This window comes from Clinocottus analis, unplaced genomic scaffold (assembly GCF_023055335.1).
Source record: "Clinocottus analis isolate CAN_PGR_092001 unplaced genomic scaffold, fCliAna1.0.p SCAF_13, whole genome shotgun sequence".
NCBI classification, from domain to species: Eukaryota; Metazoa; Chordata; class Actinopteri; order Perciformes; family Cottidae; genus Clinocottus; species Clinocottus analis.
In genome coordinates this window covers 7,414,746-7,425,000 of record NW_027175854.1, presented here as the reverse complement: position 1 = coordinate 7,425,000, position 10,255 = coordinate 7,414,746, and the positions used below count along the sequence as shown (strand labels likewise).

The following is a 10,255-nucleotide window of genomic DNA, read 5'->3' as shown; positions in this document are numbered from 1 at the left end:
GAACAGGAACCAAACGTTGGATAATGGAATTTATTGAATCTGACAATTATTTCTCTGATTAATCAGTTAATTATTTAGTTACATTGAACTTCAAAAAATAGCAAATAAAATTAAAAAAAAACAAAACATGGAGATCTCCTCATATTGCTTGTTTAATCCGACCAACAGTCCAAAAAAGTGAAGTATTTAATCAATAACCGCATTAATTGACTAACCATTTCCGTGCTAATGGATAGGAAGCTAAATGGATGGGTGATGGACGTACAGATGGAGATTGAGACTGCTGCTTTTCACAGACAATTTGGATGACCTAATGAACTGCAATCTCTGCACATTGTGACAGACACTGGAAAAAGGAGGACAGTGTGGGGCCAAATTCATTATCAGCCGGAGGAACGCAGCATCAGCATCTATAATACAGGTGGGCCTCAATAACGATACACCAGCTCCTCGTCTACTCCTCCCATCAAGATTTACTGGTAATTGATTTGTGAGTGATGCGCCGCCTTCTGTACATTACTTCAAATTGTCGCAATGGCTTTATATGTATCTAATTAGACTGAAGAAGTTGAAATGGCTCTCTCTCTCTCTCTCTCTCTCTCTCTCTCTCTCTCTCTCTCTCTCTCTCTCTCGCTCAACCCTCTTTCCCCACTGTTTAACCTCAGTCAAGTTTTAAGTGATGGTTTATTTTTAGAGACAAGTGATTTGCCTAGCAGACAGTCTGCAGACCTGCTCACCGGTTGCAGGGGCACGAAAAACACAAGGCCACGGCTGTGCCTTAGACCTGGACATTGGTATCAGTCCACCAGGCTGAGTGTGTGTGTGTGCGTTTGTGAGGGAGAAAGAGAAGGAGAGATAGGGTGAGACAGTGGCTGACGAGGCATGTGCATGTGTGTCCTCCAGCAGCCATGATGCATTAGTGTAACCTGATGCCTCTCCTCCCCAGCGAGCCCTAACCTTGAGACAAACAGAGAGACGCAGGTTGCAGAGCCATGTTCCGTTGTAAATGAGGCTGTTGGTCTTCATCACTGAGTGTGTCTAATCCTAGACAACCTATGAATTTCAAAGTGACATTGTTATTAAGTATGAGATTGCTGCTATTAGTCGTTTTCTGAGAATGCAACAAATCACATTCTTTTTTTTAAACATTTGGATATGGAACTTGGACTAACAACAACAACAACTGATCAAACAACAAAAACACTAGATTTTTGCTGTTGGTACAGTTTCCGGTTTGTAGTTTCTGACACGCCAATATATGCCTTTAAAAGTGCTGCATTGCATACACTGATGTTTAAGGGGTTCAAATGACCAAATAAATGGATTGTCTTTAAATTCATTGCACTTTTTAAAGCAGAACCATCTCAAAGACACATCACAAACACTCAAAACACACCATATTGTCAAAGTAACTGGCCAATGTCATCTGAGGAAATTGTAGGCTTTCCCTTTAATTAAACATCTCCTGCAGTGACCCAGTGATTAGCATCAGAAAACCATAAAGTAAATCCTTCATTAAAAAGCATAAAATCCTATCACACAACAAACCAGATAAAGCATTAGCGGAGAAGAGACGTTTCATTCCATCTTTTTGCTTCATTGTGAAAAACGGTGTTATGCCTCAGAGTCATTTCTTTCATTAAGGAACCTGGGTCATTATTGGCCCAAGTATAACGAAACTCACAATTGAAATTCTTCATCTGGAATACATTTAATAATAATGGGGTATTATTCTCCATCCTATTCCCCTACATTAAATAATACTATTCCCAGGGCCCATTAAGAAAGTTAATCATCGGGGGGTGAAATATACCGCGGATAGATCATTACAGCTGATGATATTCACAGATAAGTCAGAGATGATCACAAGATATGGATTTTTTTTCCTTTTTCTTTTTACCCCACCTTCTTTTACTTTCTGGGGTTTCTTCTGCAGTCATCAGACTCACGTCTCACTGCTATCTGTCTTGGTTAGGAGTTTCAAAGTACTGGGAAAAAAAACGTGTCAGAAGAAGAAAGAGCAGAAGATAAAGAGATGAAACGGGAATTTAAAAAAAAGACAAAAAGGTATAATAATAGACTTTCGTTGAGGCAGAACAATAAATCATTTACAGACGTACGCATGGTAAGGTCATCAGGGTTTAAATATTCATTATGGGTGTCAAGTCAAAGCTTTCAGATCTTGTGGGATACAGTTTCGTTACCCCCCCGTAGCTCCCTCATTTGATGTTTATGTTGCACTGAATTATGCATCAAAACCAATGTTATAAATACTCTTAGTGTTTTTTTTTGTTTAGCTAGAACTCCTGCATGACACGAACGCTGCCAGAGATCGAGCTTTGAATCCCTCTGGAGTCACTTATATTTTAAAGTGCATGGACTTGGAGCACCGTGAGGCACACTGGGAGAAAGCATGCACCAAGCGGCAGATATATCCGTTCCATATTACTGTAGACACAGGGAGCACAAAGAAGTGCCTGCTGACATTTGCATCGGAAGCGTTAAGCCCCCACACTGCCCCAGCGATTGGCTGCCTGACACTTTAACGGGACACCTGACATTTTGATGGACACATTTAATGTAGTTTTAGGGATGAAATGTGTGAGCTTTCAGTTACAGAATGGTTTTTCTCTTGAATCCCGTTTAAGGGAGTTTAAGCTCTCTTCCTCAGAGCTCAGCGGGTAACGCTTTACTGTCTTGCTCAAAGACACTTGAACACGATGCACGCTTACAATCTGCTATAAATGTTCACCTCCGAGCTTCATTACAGCTACAGATACACCTGTGCAATGCTTTAACTTGTAATTGGTCACTTTGAGTCTGTTGATACCATTTTATTAGTTTGAAATATATTGCGTTCCAAGAACTAATTGAATATGTCCGATTGAAAAAGTGGTGATGTACACTTTACGACCACTAGCCTCCGCTTCAAAACAATGCTATTTGTATAAGTCCCGCCCCCATGCTTACCCTCGTGAAAAACCATGGGATTGAGCCAAAACGTAAGGCGCACTATGTGTATCATGACATTACATTATGAAGTTCCACCTCTTCTTTGCTGTATTTTCACCTGTTACAAGTACTGCCATTACCAGTCCACTCCCTGGAAAGCCGAGCACTTGCCCTTTTCCTCACCTCGTCTTTCACTGTCTCACTTTTCTTTCCATCTGCATTATTTTTTTTCTCCTCTCTGTTCTTTCCATTCCCTTGTATCTGTTCATTTATCACCAGCCACATCTGCTCTCCCTTTCCATCCCTATCCCCATATATCTCTATTCCCTGTGACTTCTCTACTGTCCAGCCATCTCACCCCCACCCCTCTTTTCCTTTGTCTCTTCCCTATCCTCGTCCCTCTTTTTATTACTTTCTCCCTCTCTACTGTCGTCTGGGTGTCCTGCTCTCTCTCTCTCTCTCTCTCTCTCTCTCTCTCTCTCTCTCTCTCTCTCTCTCTCTCTCTCTCTCTCTCTCTTTTTTTCTCTCTCTCTCTCTCTCTCTCTCTCGGAGTAGCAGACCTCCTGACGGCTTAGTATTGATCCCTCCATCTCCCTCACATGCTTCCTCTCTCTCTCTCTCTCTCTCTCTGTCTTGCACACATACACATGCATTAGGGTGACAAGATAAAAGGGTTTGTATGCCCCAAGGCAAAGGCAGCCAAACACGAGACCAGAGGCTCTCAGCCTGGAGAACAAGTAGAGAAAAACAGAGACCCTTAACAAACCCACGGCTGTGAACACATTCCCCGTATCTCTGACAGGAAGCCGTCGGAAAATTGCCATTAGATTTATTTACAACAAGCTTATTTTATCTGCAAGTCAAGCCCTGCGTGGAACAACATGAATCTTGTAGAATTGCGGAGTTCGAAACATTTTACAGCGGTTGCCTCAGAAAGCTTAAGGCAACCAGCATGCTCTTGTCTCTGTGTAGAAATATTTCCGGATAATAATGCTATTTATAATCTTAGCCTTGAGGGGGAGGGGGGGATACTTGACTTGAACTGGAAGCAGTTCCTTGTTTTTCTGTAAAACACAATTCAAGCAAAGCTGTTTTAAAGATTGGGTTTCGGAGGTCAGTTTGTAATACATTTGTGAATGAATTAAAAATGAGAAAGTTGAGACTCCGGTCTCTATTTGATCAGCTGCCTTCATCCCCATTATCCTCACCAGGAGTCGAAGTTCTGAAGGGCTTAGTTGCAAAGGGACACAAAGCTGACAAAGAGTAGTGGGAATCAAATTAAAACAGGGGGAACAAGCCTTGCTGCAGCAGAGCTGCACAAGTTTCAAAGGTGCAGACGAACGAGAAGAGTCCGTCAGCTGGAGTGTATGTTCTGCTGAATGCTGTTCAGAACACCATCTTTTTTTACTTCACACCTCCCAGAGAGATTTGAGAATACATGAGGGTGATGGCTGCAAAGACCAAAAGTAGAGATGCACCGATACAAAAGGGATATTGGTGACAATGTACCATTATAATAGTAAATACAAACTCAACAAAGCCCCAAAACAACAAGTGTGAATTAATACAATCAAAATAGATTGCATAAACTCAATATTTATAAAACCGAAACAAATTCTCATGTTACAATTCAATTGTCTTTTGAAATCCGTTTGCAAGCCTGTCTCTTATTTCAGCTGGCATGCTCAGAATATAGACTATGATGCTGTTGTTCACAGCCCCTCGCAGCAGAGTAACCGCACCAGATGGGAATACAACTCCTCACCATGCCGATGTTAGTGCCGTGCCCCATCCACTGCGCCCCAAAAGCTAACAAGAGCTTGTCAGGAATCAATACCTGGCATGAAAAACGATGGTACGTTCAGCTGCTGTGGACACATCAATCACGCTATTACCATTAGCTCATCTCTCGACACCGACTTGGACTTCTCCCTGCTGCCCCTCCCATCCACTCTCTGCTCCTATGTCACCGTTTTCCCCCTCTCCTCTTCCACTTCTCTCTCCTTCTCCCTCTCTCTCTCTCCCTCTCTCTCTCTCTCTCTCTCTTGCTTTCTCTCTCTCTCCCCCCCGCCCCCCAATCCCTCTCCCCTTGCCAGCTCAGCGGATGCCCCTTGTCACAGCTCCTATTTCAGCCTTCTGAAGTTTCCTAATTGATCGCAATTAGAGCTGCTACAGAGAGATGGGGTAGGGGGCAGACAAACAGAGATGGGGAAAGAAAGTGTAAGTGTGTGTATAACCGAGAAAGAGAGAGACAAACAGAGAGAAAAAGAGAGAAGAGAGAGAGAGAGAGAGAGAGAGAGAGAGAGAGAGAGAGAGAGAGAGAGAGAGAGAGAGAGAGAGAGAGAGATTAAAATCAATGAGCCTGTTTTGAGAGTGGTTATATTAGCAACTGGACTACATTTGACCACAGACTGCTGAGGTAATAACACAAGAGACGGAGGGGAGTGACGAGACAAAGAGAGGTCGAGAGATGGGGAGTCACTGCCGATGGGAGAGAGTTAAGTGACACTGAATAAAAGAACGTAAATAGAAGCACTAGATATTAGGCTGTCAACTAATTGGTCTTTTTGGTCACAGTTGACGAAGCTTCTTTAGGCAGAATGACTTATTTCTAAGAAACCAATGGGAACAGATATACAGTGTGTGATTCTTAGAGAGGATACTCAAGGTTTACACGTGTCCATTAAATCAAGTCATCGATTAGTCAACAAAATCACTTTCGACGAAGACTTACTTTGGTCGAGGACAGCCTTAGAAACTACACACAAAAAGAAGGGGGTGCCTGACGTACATACAGGTTTAGAAGTTAAACAGAAATAAAGAAAATCCCTATTTTCACTTCGTCCAAAGTGCTCACCCAGCAGATATAAGTTAAGTCATTCTTAAAGTTGTTGGAAAGTATATTTATTCACAGGTTTGATTGTTCTGTCTCCATACACACGTAAACCAAACCTGGCAACCGAATGTGAAGATCCCTGTCTGGTTGTTGATTAATAGTTTCAGCATGGAACTTATACAATCCACAGCTCTTTTTGGATTTCATTGTCACTGACAAACAGCACTGCAGTAACATCAGCAGTAAGCTAAAAACTAACTACCGAGCCGAACACAGCAATATTTAGCAGTGTAGCTGTATTATGGAAGAAAATAATAAGTATCTGGTTCGGACACTGGCCAAAAAGCATTGTTTCTACAACCCAAATGAGGATCAGGGGCAAAACACTTGATCCGGATTTCCCAACTTGGCATGGTGTGAAGCACTTATGATTCATGAGAGTGAGTAGAAGAATAAAGAAAAAAATGACTTACAGGGAGTTGACACATTGGGGGAAAATAGAGATAGGGATAAGTTGGGCTCAAATGAAGATATAGAATGATTTCAGTGACAAACGCAGCAGCCAAGAGTGAGAGAGCCAGAGAGTGAAGGATTTGTAATAGAGAGATAGAGTGGCAGAATGACAAAGAGGAAGAATAACAATGGTGCCAAAGCCTCTTCCATCCTCCTTGCAAACGTCCCAGATCCTCCTCTTTTCTCTCATTTAAATTCCTCTCCATTGTCATTACAATCTGGGCCTAACCCCCCACCGCCTGGCAAATACACACACACACACAAACACACACACACACACACACACACACACACGCACACACACACACACACACACACACACACACACGCACACACACGGACATCAGAGTGCACATGCATTGACCTCCAGCAACAACCGGGGCCATCCCGAGGAGCCGGGCTCACACATCTTGGCTAATCCCTATCAATGGGCACACATGCACAACACTCACAATGTTTGCAGGAAAGATAGGCTCAAGTTCCCCCAGACTGCAGATGTCAATGTGACCCTCGCCACGCTAACGTGGGTGTGGAATACAAGGCGCTTGTCACCGGGCAGCCAGTGTCAGACGCGAGGCCAATGCAGCGCTCACTCTTGCCTTGTCAACATGTGCTGTCGATACAGCCGGCCTTAATTCTATTTCTCTGCCTTACTGTTCCCTGGTCAACAGTGCTTAAGACCACAGTGGTGCACTGGCTTGTCAGCAATGGTATCTTACAGAGCAGACGCACTGCTCTCAGCAACGCTAGCAATGTGTACAGAGCTGTCTAACAGCAGCAACAGGGCGAGAAAATAGCGTCTTGTCAGCATGATCAGGACACGGCTGGGTTAATACAATTCCTTAGCTTATCCCTTGTCAGCAATTCTAGGTTACAGAGAATGGCAACCGCCGCTGATCTTAATATTGTTTCGACCATGTGCATAGCTAAATCGAGACTGTCAACAACGCCTGGAAATATGCGAGAGACAGAGAGAAGGGCCTAAAGGATGCCTTGTCTGCACAGTCAGGACAACACTGGTGTTGTATTATTCCTTGCCTTATCTCTCCCATGTCAGCAGTGCTAGGTCAGAGATGGTAACCAGTGATATGATACTAATGTCTGGCCTCAAAGACTATGCGTAAAAACAAGTCCATCCTGACGCTAGAACACAATGCGCTATTGTCTTGGGGTGTCTCAATAACAGAAATGTAGTAGTTGATATCAATACCAGTGAAATTCCACAATTCTCAAAACGCAACTCGATACCAAGGTATGAAACAAAAACACAAATTCTTGAACATACACACACAGCTTTATTTCCATTTTCAAAGTGCTTTTTTGCAAAAGTGTTATTAATCATTCAAGATCCTGTCGTGGCTGGTACAAAGTATGTTTTTAATGATGCACTGTATTGGTATAACTTACACTTAACTGTAGCATCCTTTACGTCTCATAAGTGGGTGATGTAAAAAAAATAAAAAAAATAATAATCATAGTAACATCAGTGTTTGTCTAATGATAGCTATTCAACTCTGTTAGAAGCTGCTATGGGGACAATTAAACAATATTAGATGTTGCAAAAAGGAACAACATCCTGATGTCATGTGTGAACATGGAGCGCCTTTGAGGAAATATTGAATCCATTAGTGCCGAACTGTGTCTCGGGTGACACACACACAAACACGTGCACATGCACAAACGCACACACGCACACACACACACACACACACACACACACACACACAGAGAAAAGGACAAAAACAATGTAATAATTGTAAAAAATGAAAGTCAATTTCAAAGTCAATTTGCACCAAACTGCATTTGCTAAATAAATCAGGCGCCAGTAGAGGGTACATTGTGGACAAATCACAGTCGATATGATCTGGAATACCCAAGTGTTTGCACGTGTGTGTGTGAGTGTGTGTTTGTGTGTACTGCAGGAGAAAGAGAGTGAGAGACTGCGCGTGTGTGTGTGTGTTAAGGTGATTCTGGCGACAAGGCGACCCCGAGGGATCAACACACACAGTCTCACATTACTCACGACCCCACACACAGACGCACTGTGAGCTCGTACAAGTGTAGATGACATGCTGGTGTCTACTAAGCACTTTGCCGACCTGCATGCCAACGGGGACCAATGGCAGCAGTCGGAGAGTGTGAGAGGGAGAGAGCGATGAAAAGAAAGGCTGTCGTCGTCGTGGGCTATCTTAGCAAAAGCTTTTTTTGAATGCACAGCTGATTGGGGGTTAAAAGCTGTGATTGTGGATTGGTCATTTAATTTTGGATCGTTAGCCTGACCTGCAAGTCTAAAAACAGCAGAGTAGGGTGCATGAAGCGAGGTTCTGTTTTGTGTGTGTTAAATTAATATTCATATTTTTATATATATATATATATTGATTACAACATCTCTGTATCTAAGTTCACAAAACTTGTCAAACTTCATCAAAACCGCTGAAACACAATCAACGCATGTTGTTTCAGCATACATCTGTGGGAGGCGTGGGCGGGGAGGAGAATTTGACATTTCAACTTTAAAAATGTTATGTCCTCTGATGTGTTGATGGTTTTATTTGACCGTCTCCTGTCATTTGTAGAAAAGATATTACTTTGCATATACTTGCCTCTGATTGGATTATCAGCTCAATATAATTCAGAGTATGTGTCAAACAGTGTTGTAACATTGTCAGTGCAGTTGTGAACCTGGAAATAATTATTCTCACTTGCTTACATCAATCATACGCGTTATGATTAAAGGCTATACAGACAACAATGTCCAAGGATATGGCGAGGAACCTAACAAGGATGAACTATGTATGAGGAGTTAAAGGTCGTTGTAAACACCGGGTTAACCTTCCTGTGCTCAAAAGTCAATACAAATCTGCTCAAAGCAAAATGAAACATTGGAGGTCCTCAAGGTGGAAAAAAAAAGAATTATGTTGAATTCTTGACGGACTGAAAGACCTACTCTCCTGATACTCAGTCACCTCAGTCTTCCGATATATTCAATGCGTTTCCAAAATCTTAGTTCTTTGTTCGTCACGATTATGCAACATGACATATGCCTTGCTGCGAGGCAAACCTCTTGAAAAGGGGAGAATAAATTCTCGAAACTTACACTCAATTACATTTCTGGCGGAGCAATTGCAGTGCATTACACCTGCTGTCAGCAGGAGCCCGAGGCGTCGGCAGCTTCGTGTCCTCGGTTCGGATCCCCAAACTGGCTCGGGTTGAGGACGTTTGGTCCATCCGGGGAAAGCAAAGGAGTAATGCCCCCTCCCTCATCGACAATAAAAGCTGCCCTGAAGCGAGGCCCTTAACCCCCGATTCCTCTGGTGCAGCTGCTGACTGAGCAACGATTTGCATTCGCTAATTCTGCATGCATATATCATCTGTCATTCATGGTCAAAAATAAACCCTTAAAGATCGGACGCAGGCTTTTTTTTTGTTCTTTTTTTTTGTGAGCATTAAACTTTAGCTTCAGGTCTCCACACGTTAATAAAAGTGTGTATACATACTATTAGTGTTCAAAGCATTGCGGCAGGCATGGACTTCCCTGTATGTAACCCTAGAGTCCTGAGCTGTCAGCATGAATGCATGGCCGTGGCCTTCACGGAATCTGGATATCTGTCTACGTGTGTGTCCGCTCCGTCTGCTTATTTCCTGTCCCAGCTTCTCCGTGGCTGTGTGTGCATCACCTATGTGCCCACATGTCTGAAGTTTCCCATAAAGGAGCGCCGACATGTGTGTGTCTTGCTGGCATTTCTGGACAGAGGAATTCTATCCGCCTCCACGGAGTCCTTTCAACGCCCTCCGCCGTACACACACACACACACACACACACACACACACACACACACACATACACATCCTGCTGCTGACACGCGCATGTCACCACGGCAACCAGATACAGCCAGAGACGTGTTACTGACAGAGAAGCACAGACCACCATACTGGCAGACCAGTGGTTCTTGC

At 43.1% G+C, this 10,255-nt stretch overlaps 1 protein-coding gene across 1 annotated transcript in view; it reads right to left on the bottom strand.

Annotated features, from left to right (window-relative positions):
• cntfr (ciliary neurotrophic factor receptor) overlaps window positions 1–10,255 on the bottom strand; it is a 202,019-nt gene that overhangs the window by 154,298 nt on the left and 37,466 nt on the right. The gene's annotated exons all lie outside the window — the stretch shown is intronic.